This window comes from Aedes albopictus, chromosome 3, assembly GCF_035046485.1.
Source record: "Aedes albopictus strain Foshan chromosome 3, AalbF5, whole genome shotgun sequence".
In the NCBI taxonomy this organism is placed as follows: Eukaryota; Metazoa; Arthropoda; class Insecta; order Diptera; family Culicidae; genus Aedes; species Aedes albopictus.
In genome coordinates this window covers 333,802,278-333,816,306 of record NC_085138.1, presented here as the reverse complement: position 1 = coordinate 333,816,306, position 14,029 = coordinate 333,802,278, and positions in this window count along the sequence as shown.

Below are 14,029 nucleotides of genomic sequence, written 5' to 3'. Positions count from 1 at the left end.
TATAAATTCGCTCTACGCTCCTCGTCGAACCATTCTTTTCGTTTTCCACATTCCCCATGGTGCTCTGAGCTGCGTCGCGTGGTTAATGGATGCTTTAGTTCTCCATAGGAGCCACACAGAGCCTGCGATCGCCTGGCAACACTACTCCGCGATTCTGTGCGTATTCTGAGGTGACATCTGGTTCAGTCAGTTGCTCTAGGTTGTACCGTGGCGGTCGCCGGTACCGTACATTGTTGACGACATACAGTTTTGGGCGCAGTTTGACCCTTGCCAGGTAGTGATCGGAGTCACCTAACGTCGATTATATCGAGGAAGTGACCTCCGTCATTCAGAACGTGGTCGATTTGCGATTTCGTCTGCTGTAATGATCTCTATGAATAACGATACGGGAGGCTGTGTTGGGAAAAGGTGCTACCCCAAGCAACACACCTGGTTACAAAACAGTGACGGCAGCGTATGTAAGATTTGCACAGAAGTCACTGTGACTTACTGCGCAACCCTTACATACGCTGCCGTCACTCTTTTGTAACCATGTGTGTTACTTGGGACGTATGGTTATATTTTTCAAGGCGGTGAAATCGATGAGTCGTTGGCCGTTTTCCTTCTCCTCGCCATTCTTAGCGTTAAGATCTGTTATGATGATCTTGGCGTCTTGGTTTGGGCAGCGGTCGTACTCGACTTCGAGATGCACGTAGAATGCATCCTTGTCATCATTAACGCTTCCGGGGTGCACGTACATTATGTTGAAGTTGAAGAATCGGCCATTGATCTTCAACTGTTCTGCACATTCTTTTGTCGATTTAACTATTTCCGGCTCTTGTGTGTTGCCGCAGCTCTGGTAGATGGTATGATTACGTCTAAAAGTTGTCACCATGGATCCTGTCCAACACCTGCTGTTGCGCTACGATGCACTAAGGGGATTCAGGTGGCCAAAAATCGAAAATTGACTTTATTCAATTTAACATTTACCTTCGGTAGTTGAAAGTAGACTACTTAGACCAGTAAACCCTAGAATATTAGTTTGCCAACCCCTACACTTATCGAGATATTGGTAGCAGAATGAGACCATTGCTGATTTTTGGTAAAACGAATGAAATGTTCAACTTTACATATCTTTGGCTTAAATGAAAAATGTCATACTTTTAAAGTAAAGTAGTTTCTAAAAGCTTGCTTAGAAACCTTTCGAATGACGTATTAGACGTAGAAATGTTGCTTGTTATACTATTAAATGATACCACATTAAAAAAATCAAATTTTCTCCATACAGACCGTTCCATACAAAAAAGTTTCGCAAACTTTCGCTTCGGGACTACTTCTATGTCTTTGTTTAGGATCCCTGGGAGACATTGAAATCAAATTTGGCTGCTATTAGCTGCTATTCTGCAATTCCAATCAAGTTGTCGATGATGATTGAAATATTGCTATATAAAATCACCCTATTGACCATTAAATACCTCTGATGAAACATTTGGTCGTCATGGTCGCTTTTCTAGGAAGATCAATCATAGTGCAGTCTAAATTTGGTCTTGGATCTCTTAACGAAGCGTGTTTTTACGAATTGGAATACAACTTTTAAATAGGAACAGAAATCCTTAAACGCCTAAAAGTATGCAATGCCCTTATAGTTTCATGCTGTTCAAACCGGAGCGCGGCGTGTGAAAACAACCTGTCCAACATGTTTTCATATTTTTTAGGCATAAACCCTATGAATAAGAGCAAGACATTATCAAATTGACGTGAAAATATTTTTGGTCACCTGTTTGTGTAAGGCCGCCCCATAGTGCGATGGTGAACCCGATGTCCTTCAGTAGATCGGCAAGTATGCGGGTGCTTCCAATAAAAATGAGAAATCAGCAGTCTCACGTTCAAAAGTTTTGACCTGCATCTTTAAAACGATGAAATTTCTGAAAATATACCTTCACCCTTCAATACAGAAACAGAAATAAAATCAAAGTCCCAATCGCATCTTCTTTCACTTTGTACACACCGCAAATTTTGACGAGTTAATGCGTGTGACAACATAGAAAACGACAACGACAACACGCCGTACAAATAAACAAGGGCGACAATCAAGCGGAAGTGGTCCTCCCTGTGGTATACGGAAACAAATTCACATTCTACCGGGGTGCGCATGCAACGCATTCTGCAACTACCGGGGCATATCGACCAAGCCAGTGCCAGTGTGTGACCTACTGGTCTGTTGACACAATGTTGGGGCCCCCTTTCGCTGAGCGCACGCGATGAGCTCGTGTGGTGTAAAAACCGGATGTGGTATTGGAAGCGGTAAAATATGCCAACTTCATGGAAAGCTGCTGCAACCACCGCTGCTGTTGGTGTAGGTAGAAGGTACTCATCGTCGTCATGAGTGTTAGCTGCTGGTGGAAGGATAAAGTGACCAGAAGTATATCGCCCGAAAATTGAGCAATGTTGGTGGAAAATGCTGCAAAAGTTCTAAAGATTTTGTAGTCTCTGTTCCCCACATGTCTCCTTAATTTTGAATTTTCCAAGTCGAGTGAAAATAGCAGGCATTTCTTATCTCAAGTGTTAGACCTACGCTGTCTACCACAAGTTCCTGGAAGAATATAGAAATCTTAACCACGTCCTGTTTTTATCCATCATGCATAGCACGAATAAGCTTAACCAGTTTCGTCAGAAAATTGAAATCATATGTTGCTTTGAAATCATGATCTGAAAAACAATTATTCTCAGATGGCATCTGGAGGAAGACAGAGGAGCAAAAAAACACCAAAGCCGCGATTGAGCTAGCAAAAACATGAGGAGCCAATGCATTTGATGAATTGTTCATGTAGGCGAGACAAAAGAGCTTAAGTGCCGCTTTAACCAATGAAGGTGAGACAGTTTTAAAAACTGACGACATTTGATTATCTAACGTCGTCTAAGTGGGTGGAAGCTAAAGTCTTGAACATCTGGTCACTTTATCATAGAAGGACAATCCAGCACAGGGCGTAAAAACCGGGTGGTCTCCGGTTACGTTTCATTAAGCTACCGCCCCACCATCCTTCCAGCAAACCCGAACCAAGTCAAGAGCCACGGAATTGAATTTCAACAACATCATGCGAGCACACACGTTTTCGAGTTTCGTCGAGTTTGTGCGCATTTTTTCGCCACTAGCTGGTGTGCTGGTTGAGATCCTCCCAGCCCTGTCAGCTTGTAACGAATGCACTGCACATAAAAGCATAATTTTATTTGCACTTTTACGGACGATAAACAGTCTGATTAAGAGCCCCGTTGACAATGTTTGGACACATTCGGCAGATGGCTCGTTCGCCGGCGAATCGGATTCGACGATGCGGGCCCTCCGTAAGGGCGCACTCCTATTTGCTTTCAATAATTCATGGCAGCAACTATTTGAAGTCGAGTACTTCTCGCTAGAATCGGAAACCGGGCCAACAACCAACGACGAGTGGGACAATGTAATTCAAACCGGGTCCCAAAAGTGGAGGAGGCTGCACAGCAGCAGCATTTGGCGAGATCAAAGTGGAGAAAAAAAGTTCCTTCAAAGCAGCAATTGCTGCGGGGTTTTCGGGTGAACCGAGTTGCAACTGCAATGTAAATATTTGGCGGTAAACATTAAATTGGGCGATCGGCACTCCCGGAGTAAACTTTGTCCGGATTGGATGATGGAGGTGGACTAACCGTTTCCGCCAGAACCGATATCGAATTTCAATGCTGGTTTTTGGGTTGGATATGCTGGATGGGATGCAATTTGATGGGTGGCACGCAATTGGTTGTAAGTTTTTCTTTTGTTGCTGCAGGTCAGAAGTTGTTTGATCCCGATGCGCAAACAAATGCAATATTGCTGGCCAGATGGTGGGTTTCCCATCATCGGTTGTGTAATTATAAAGTTATACCTTGTTGTGGCATTCCACCGAATTCCAATTGTTATTCGATGAGCGTTCTTGTGGAGTTTACAATCAAAATTTTCAAGTTTGCGGACAGCACACTTTGCATTCGCAGCCTTAGGGAATTTGGTATTAACAATTAAAGCCTGGCATTCCACTTCATAAAAAGGATCTTAGACTAGTAATTGCTTTATGTCACATAGTAATACTTCGTAGCTCTCAACAGTTTTTTTAAACATCTTTCAGCCTATTTTGGACAGATCAAGTAAAATAAAACACACAGGAATCTCCTACACTGGCTTAATAGGGGGAATATCTAGGGAGTTTTCTGGACTTCACGAGCGTTTCATGGGGCGTTCAGGGGCATTTCAGGTAGGGTCGAGAGTTTTCTGAGGATTTTCTGGGTCGTTTCAGGGTCGTTGAGAGAGTTGAAGGGGGTTATAAATATTGAGACAGGAATCTATAGGTCTCAATGGCGCCACAGGGGGTTCTAGGGGTGTTTCAGGGCTCTCCAGGGGTTCTCAAAGACATATAAAGGGGCTTTGTGGAGTCTCAGGGGCTTTTCAAGGACGTGGGGATTTTCAAAGGAACTTCAGCAGATCCCAGGAGATTTCAGCGAGTATCAGAAGAGGTTTCAAAGGTATTCTAGAATGTGCACAGCAATTGGACTTTCACGCAAGCCCTATCAGATAACACATAGAAAGAGTTGCCGACATAGCTCCATCACCTTGCATCTTGCTTCCGAACCTTGCTTGGATCCCTTTTCATACACGGGCTAGCCAGAGTGGGACAGGGGAGGGGGGGCGTGCCCCCCCCCCTGGCCACCAGATTTATTTTAAATTCAAGCCAACTCAAAGATTAACAATAATTTAGAGTTCCAGAAAAAAAAATATTTGAAAAAATTAACTATTCTGATAATTAGATCAATCATCAAACCATTTTTACTCGAGAACCCCAGGAAATTTAGCCAAGGATTTCTCCAAGAGAACCACTTCTATCTTATCATATAATTTTAAATAAGCTTGGTTAAATGGTTAAATTTTGTGATGTTTATTCATGGAATACAAAAATAACATGCCACTTTTTTCCAGATATGCTGAAACCGAAGGACTTTGTAGAACATATGCTGCTATAGAGTGCAGTTTTGCGCTACACGAATTTTCACTAGTATTCAATTCAAACAAACTTCATGCTAAGAGTAAAATACACTGGAACCTCTTTTTATGCACATGGCTGGGACTGCATAAATTGAAAATGTGCATAAGTTAAAAAAGGCATAAAAAGAGGGAAATTTATGCATAAATTAAGTTTGGGCTTTAATAAGAAAATCTTGTTTGCGAGAACAGATCTTTCTCCTTGGCAGATTAGGTGGGGCTAAGGGGGTTTCCAGAATGTTCCCAGAGAGCCCAAAAAGGGGGTTCCAAGGGGCTTCAGGGGCGTTTTAAGGGGTTGTTTCGAGGGGTTTGATGAGCCTTACAAGGGTGTTATGTCAAGATTTTTTGGTGTTTTCATGGGATTACTGAGAATTCTGGGGTATTTCAATAGTATTAAGTGGGTTTCATGGACGTTCCAAGGGGCTTTAGGGGCAATTCAAGGGATCTCAGGAGACTTTAAAGGGCGTTGCATGAGGTTTGAGGGGCGACTTAAGGTATTTCAGAGTCTGCTCTGAAACTTCCTGAAATGCCTCATAAATCCCCCTTGAACCCCCCGGGGACCCCATGTAACGCACCTGAGAGGCTTCAAAACCCCTGAGAACTTCTCGTAACGCTACCGTAACGCCTCTGAATCCCCCGAAAATGCTCTGAAACGTCTTGAAATGCCTCCAAAATCCCCCTTAAACCCCCTCGGACCCCATGTAACGCACCTGAGAGGCTCCGAACACCCTGAAAACTCCTCCGTAACGCATAAGTAACGCCTCTACATCCCGCCGAAAATGCTCTGAAACGTCTCGAAATGCCTCTAAAATCCCCCTTCAACCCCCTCGGACCCCATGTAACGCACCTGAGAGGCTCCAAACACCCCAAAACTCCTCCGTAACGCCTGTGAATCACGCCGAAAAGGATCTGAAACATCTTGAAATGTCTAAAAAAATCCTCCTAAACCAAAACCCCTAAAAACGCCTCCGTAACGGCTTTGAAACCAGCCTAAAATGGTCTGAGACTCCTGAAATGACTCTGAAATCCCCTTAAGACCCACTCGGAGCCCATGTAACGCACATGAGGCCTTCGGAAACACCCAAAAACGAATCTGTAACCTTCTTTTGCTCTCATCTGTAAACACCCCCCCGGTCGCCGTTGCAATAGTTCCTGTCATTATTAAATATTCTTATGCACAATATTGCTTCTGAGTAGCTTTCCCTCTTTTTATGCAGTGCATAAAAAAAGGTGCATAAATTAAAAGTGCATAAAAAAACATGCATAAAAAGAGGTTTTAGTGTACCTGGGATTTCTTCACGAATTCTTCCTTCAGAAATTCCTTTAGGCATTCATTCAGGAACTTCAGTCTTTCGGAAATTCCACAAGGGACTTCTCCAGGTGTCTCTCCATCGTAAATTCTTCCATGGGCATCTTGCAGGGTTCAGATAGTTTTTTTAGGGTTTGTTCCAAGAAATGCTTAAAGAATTCCTCCCACGATTTCTTCAGATTTTTTTACAGATACTTCTGGAAGGATGGATTGACGAACTCCTCCAGGAATTTTCATTGCTTTCTCCAGTGATTCTATGGATTGCTCCAGAGAATTTTTGAAGAATTTTTCTATGGGTTTCACCAGACATTCAACCAGGAACTTCTCCTGGTATATCATTAAAGGTTATTCAGTGCATTTTTCAAGGATTCCTCCAGGAATTTCTCCAGGGATGCCCAAAATAATGTCAACAGAAATTCTTTAAGGTTCCTTCAGAGATTTCTTCAGGGGTTTCTCGATGTATTTCTTCAAGAATCCCACGAGAGATTGATTCAATAATTCAATCTGGAATAATTCCATGTACTTCAGCACGAATATCTTCCAGAAACACTAACAATAAATATTACCAGAGATTAGTTTAAAATCAATCCAGGAGTTCTTTAAAACATTGTACAAAACTTTATTTTGGGAGTCCATCCAAAGATTTCAACAAGAAATCGTCTAACAATTATTGCCGACATGGATTCCTTCATATTTCTCTCCTACAGAACGTCTTCTAGTAATTTGTTAAAAAAGCTTTTCTGGGATTTCCTAAGACATTCCTCATGGGATTGCTTCCCGGATTCCTCAAGATTTTCCTTCAAGAATTTCTCTGTGTTTCTTTCAGGAACAACTCTAAGGATTATTTTGAAAAACCCTCCAAAAATTCCTCCAAGAACACTTGTTAGAATTCCTTCAAGAGTTCTCTTGCCTTGGAATTCTTTCAGGAACTCCTCCAGGAATCAATTCAAAACCTTCTCCAGGGACTGTTAAGGGAATCCCTGGAATTGCTTCCAGGATTCCTCCTTAGGTTTCTTCAGGAACCCCTGCAGGGATTTCTTCAGAAAATGCAACAGGGATTTATTAAGGAGTTCCTCCACGAACTCTTCTTAGAATTCCTTCAGGAGTTTTCCAAGGATTCCACCTGGAATTTCTTCCTCGGATTCCTCCATGATTCCTTCAGGTACTACAAGAGGGATTCCTCTGGGAATTGCTGCAGGGGTTTCCCTAAAAATTCATCCAGGGTCTCCTTCAGAAATGCCTTTAAAGATTCTTCCAGGAATTCTTCTGTAAATTAGGTTGTCCCAAAATTGCACAATGTCAAAAATCTTGGGGACTCACCCTGCAAATGATAGCTAAGGGTGTTAGAAACAAACTTTTGTATCACGGCAACTTTCAGAAATGACGTTTAGAGGTCGCCCCGGTGAGATTTTTGAAAAATGACCATTTTTCGTAATAAATTTCATACAAATATTTTTTACCGTACAAAAATTGTCAATACCCACTATTTTTATATTTTTTACAGCTTGATATGGATCCAAACTTCTTGGAAAAAATAATTAACGACATGTTTTGCAGGTAAATTTTTGATACTGAATATTTTAATTAACTAAAAATTGTCATTTTTTGATATACTCTGCATTTTACCCATCATAAAAAGTATCTGAACCTAATGCAAATTTTAAATAATTTCCATAAAAAGATAGGAAATTTTATGAGGAAAAACTTTGCGGAAGACAGCATGGTGTTTTTTCTATCCGTTTTAGAGTTATTCACGATTTACTGTTTGATGAAATTTGAATTTTAGGGTATTTTTCTAAAAATGTCACATAAGAACTTCTTAAAAACACATACAAAGTAAAAAAACACGTATGCTCAACAATTTTTTGTCTTGATTGTGTTTAGGAATTATGGTGGCATCATTTATTGAATTTTTGTTTCTGATAACAAATCCATTTTCTTTGATACAGAAAGGTACCTACTAGCGAGAAACTTTATCATCAGGTACCATTTTGAGATGCCTCAGTAGGCCATGGCATTTTTAACGGTGATGTATTGACAATGGTTTATACGAGCATAATACACAATCAAACGCACGGTACATTTTCTATATCATCTAGAAGGTGATACATTCCGCAAAACATGCCGATTTTGTTTTTCAATGATGTTGTTCTAATCGTTCAAAAACATAAATAAAACGTTCTAGTAGTCCCTATCATTTTGATCAACATATAGGATGAAAAAAATGTCGTCACTTGTTTACGTCCAAAACTGTTGTTTAACAACAATAGCCTACCTTGTCTTTTTGTATGCCGTGTATGTGTAATGGTAATCAAATTGTTCTAACCTTGGATTACATTACGTTAACTCACTGGTTCATCTCATACCCAATTGTTTTAATTTGCCTCGGTGTATCTTATTTTCGGTGTTGATAAGATAGTTCAAGTCAGTAAGTGTAAAAAAGACATGCTCTGCTTTTTAGAATGTCATGAATTGTAACTTAGAATCTAAAAATTGATATTCTTACGTAAGATGTTCGTAATCGCGATTTGAATTTGGTATGGATCAACGTATTCGCCTTTATTCATTTTGCCACTGTTTCCAGGGCTGTTTCACTGGTCCGGGACTCATACGTCTTCGTGTAGAAAAATAATTGAGAATATCGACAGGAAAGTAAGATATACGCGAAAATATGGCTCAACATTTTGTGGAGAATATCTTTAAAAATCAATAGGCAGTACGAAGCTTGTCAAGAGAGCTAGCTTTTTAAGAAATCTTTGCTAGTTAATTTCTATATAAAGGGATTGAATAACTAAAAATAAAAATCAATTAATGATGTCACCATAATTCCATAACACAATCAAGACAAAAACTTGTTGAGCATACGTGATTTTTTACTTTGTATGTGTTTTTAAGAAGTTCTTATGTGACATTTTTAGAAAAATACCTGAAAATTCAAATTTCACCAAATAGTAAATCGTGAATAACTTTAAAACGGATAGAAAAAACGCCATGCTGTCTTCGGCAAAGTTTTTCCTTATAAAATTTCCTATCTTATTATGAAATTTTTTTTAAAATTTGCATTAGGTTCAGATACTTTTTATGATGGGTAAAATGCACAGTATATAAAAATAATACAAATTTGAGTATATTCAAAAATTCAGTATCAAAAAGTTACCTGCAAAACATGTCGTTAATTATTTTTTCCAAGAAGTTTGGATCCATATCAAGCTGCAAAAAATATAAAAATAGTGGGTATTGACAATTTTTGTACGGTAAAAAATATTTGTATGAAATTTATTACGAAAAATGGTCATTTTTCAAAAATCTCGCCGGGGCGACCTCTAAACGTCATTTCTGAAAGTTGCCGTCATACAAAAGTTTGTTTCTAACACCCTTAGCTATCATTTGCAGGGTGAGCCCCCAAGCTTTTTGACCATGTGCAATTTTTGGGACAACCTACTGTAAATTCCTCCAGGAGTATTTCTAGAGATTTCTCCGTTAATCCCTACATTCTATTAGGGTTCTTCAAGAAAATCCTCCTGGAATTTCTCAAGTGATTTTTTCAGAAATTTCTCCAGCAATTCCTCCCAAAGTTGAGCTGGAGATTTTTCCAGGAAATCTCCAAGAATTTATCTAAGAAATTTCTCATGGAATTTCTCCAGCACTTCCCGCTGGGTCTCATCCACGAATTCCTCTAGGAATTACGCCAGGAATTTGTTCAGAAGTTTTTCCAGACATTCCTCCACGATTCTCTCTGGAGATTTTCCCAGGAATTGCCTCACGGATTCCTACAGGAATTTCTCCAAGAATATCTCCAAGGATTCCTTCAGAAGATTTCCTCTATGAATTCTTCAAGAGATTTCTTATGATTTTTTTCTAGACATTCTTCGCAGAATTCCTCCTGGAATTTCTCCAAAATTTCCTCCAAGGAATCCTCCAGAAATTTATCTAGGATTTCTTCATGGGATCTCTTTAGAAATTTCACCAGGTATTCATCCCATTGATTTATTTGATCCGATTGATGTATTTGATTTTTCAAGGATTTCCTCTTCCTAGAGAACAAACTCCTCCTGCGAACAGAATGGAAAGATAATTTATAAAGGACGCATACAGGAATCAGGAAATTGGGTTGGATAGTCCTCAAAAGAATTCGTTAATCCAAACAGAGTTCAGCTATAATTTCTTATGAATGTTTTGTAGACATTAACAAGAAATCAGAGCGAAATAATGCATGAGTAAATTAAAATTCTTTATCATCTAGAAATTGGTCACCGCTACCAGCACCACGTTGATTTGTGTAGATCAGGCGAACTTTTTTTAACACATTGTACAAAATACAACAGCGTGACTGCTGAAGGGTTGAAAAATGCTTTTACATATAATGTTATTATGTTCAATTTCATCGTGTCGCGTTTAGTTATAAAAGCTAGTAGGTAAAAATTTGCTAAGGGTGCTTGCCTCCCCCCCTGACCGAAAAGCTGGCTACGCCCTTGCGGGCTAGTATCCAATCTAGAAATTCGAAGCCACGACAGTGGCGCTACCAGGATATTCTTCGCATGGCCATTTTTATTCAATAGAATAATTATTCCAGAATCTATTTTTTTGGCATTTTTTCAAAGCATTGCTACTATGGATACCTGCGAAGGGTTCTCCAGCCCCTCAAGATATTTTTTCAATGAATCCTTCAAAAAATAATTCTATTCAGAAATTTCTTCAGTGGCTCTCCCGGATTGTTTCTCTTTGTTCTGCAAGATTTCATTTAGAAAATTCTACACATAGGACCACTAGAAATCTAGACACTTTTTAAGAAATTTGTTCAGAAAATCTTCTATGAATTTCTTCAGGAGAATGTTCAAGCAATTTTTCCTAGAAATAACTTCTAGAGTTCTTCCAGAAAATTATCATGTGTTTTTCTCAGGAATGAAGGAGTTATCTTCATGAGTTTCTTCAGGTATTCTCCCAGGCATTCGTTCAAGATTTTTTTCCAGAGGTAACTTCAGAAAATGATTGAGGAATTTCTGTCTGGGAATCCCTCCAGAAAAATTTCAAGAATTTCTTCTAGGTATCGCCAGCAGATTTTAAGAGTTTCCCCCTGACAATTCACCATCGATTTTTTTTTAATTTCTTGATAAATTCTGTAACGAAGTATATTCTATTTCTGGCAGAATTTCTACAGGACCCTATAGGAATTACTCAAGGATCTTTTGGAAGAATCTTTGGAAAATTGTTCAAGAAATCACTGAAGGATTATTAACCTTCTTCGTGCATTAGCTTGCGCACACCTCGCTGGCCTAGTGCACGTTTAGGGGTCATAATGACCCCAATGCACGACGAGAGTTAAATAAATTATTAGAGGAAATTGTGAAAAACTTAACGGGAAAACATTTGAAGAAATCCCTTGCTGAAATTTCTGAATGAATCACTAAATTTCTGAAAAGTCACCGGAGATTTTTTTTACAGAAATCGTTGACGGAAGCTAAGAATGAATACGAACATGAATTTCTTTAAAAAAATCCTCTTGGAACCTTAAAGAAATCTTAAAAATCTAAAAAAAACAGAATTAATCTCTAGAGAATATCTGAAGAAATACCATGGATTTTTTTTAAGGAATCCCAAGAAGAATTTCTGAAGAGCTCCCTAGATAAATACCTAAAGAACCTTCTTGGAAAACCCTTGGGGGAGTTCCTAAACGTTCATTGAGGAATTTTAAGGAAAATTCTTGGCGAAATTCTTTAACAAAGCTCTTGGAGGGTTTTTTGGAAGTATTCCTGGAACAATCTGTAGACGTATTTCTGGAGTTATTTCTGTAGGAATACCTGGAACAATGCCTTAATAAACTTCTGTAAAGATTCGTCGAAAAGTTGATTGAGAAATTTCTAAAATCCTGTAAAAAATCCTAGGCAATATTTCTGTATAAATTCTGTATCCTGGGAGAAATTGATAGTGTTAGGTAATGCCATTTTTTTTTAGAGAAATACAAAGGAGAATATTTAAAGCTATTTGAATGAATCTCTATATTAACTACTAGAGGAATCTATGGAGCAATTTTTGCCTGATCCACTGAAAGTAATTATGGATCTGCTCCTAATTCCCGAGCACAGAAAACGCGACAAGGAAGAGGTTTTTCCTTTTTTTGGCAAAAAGCGGAGGGGTGCCTAACGTGTAGAACATCGGCAATGGGAGGGGGTTAGGTTAACCCCCAAAATCCCTTTCTTGCGCATGGTCTTGATTGGGAGGGTTTGACTGAATAAGTCGAAAGTTCCAACATTTTTTTGTCGTCTACAGGGGCTAATCAGTAAATTATATCGATCAACCCCTGAAGAAGACCTAAAAGTTTCCGAAACGTTGGGCTAAAATCAAATAGCATCGTTTGATTTCCTCTAGCATTTTCGTAGCATAGGAAAGTAATCATGCAAGAATCTTTGGAGGAATTCGTGCAGGATTTTCTGAACGAACCTTTAAAGATATTTCTGAACATATTCCTGTGCGAATTTTCAATGAAATACCTAGAGCAATTACTGGAACCTAAAAAAAACCTCAACTCAACGAATTAGTTCAGGGCGATCGAGTTGTGTTGCTTAGCTAGATTGTTAAAGATTGTTGTTGTTAGCTATACAAAGGCATTTTGTTATAACAAATTGCATAAAAGTAGTCTTCTGCTCAATACTTTGAATACTCTGCGCAGGTTTTGTCGGGATGTTCATAAAACCATAGAAATGCCAGAAATAAACGTTTCAGTTTTTGTAATGGTATGTATTTGTCCCTGGATAAAATCCAGTGAGGAAATTGTACAAACTTCTCCTCAAAAACCAAACAAACCATCTCTACAACAGATTACAACTTGACTTCTGACCATTAGGCACTGGTTGGTTTTTGCTTCTCTCGGCAGCCAAGCGTCAAAATGCCACACCGCATAATCTATGGACGGACGACAACTTACTTGCAAGTTGTATCGCAGCATAAGGGCAGTGCAACATGCGAACCGCAACCTCCGGCACCAGGAACAAAACGTGTGATAAGAGCTTCCAGTTGCGAATTGCACATCTTTCCCATTGCATTGCTGATGCTCAGCTTGCTCCATTCTGCAACCGAATCGTGTTTCGAAACTTGCAAACAGGAGGAGTTGGTATTGTGTATTTGCTTGACTCCTCGCTGGAATGGGACGAAGCCTGGTGTGCTTGCATAAACTGCAGCTGGTTTTCTGCCATAAGATGGTCTGGCTTGGCAGGAACTCTGGAGGGAAGAATTTTCCACTCGAATTGCGAGCGCAAGTGGGTTTGGTGGGTGGAGCTTGGTGCCGTCGTGGGAAAATGATATGATTATTATAAAAGTACAAGTTTTTACGTTCCGAAACCCATCACAGAGTCGTGCCCATGTTTTCTCAGCTGGGGCTGCCGGGAGCTAAGTGGACGTGCTTCCACAAAATGCTAGACGTTTTACTCGTGCAGTGACGTGTGAAGGGGGAGCTTGGACTAGACTTTGAGTTGGTCAGGACATCATTGTGACTAGAATATAGGTGTTTTGGAAATAATACCACTGAGTTGGATACAAATCGGAGGTTCTCAATCTTTTTGATATACGTCCCAAAAGGAACAAAACCTACCTCTCAACATCGAACTCAGACACCTTCATCAACGTCTCTCTAAATTTCTCGAATATTTCTGATCAGATTGAAAGCATCATAAAATTTCATGACTCCCTCGCTGCTCGCTTACACCTAC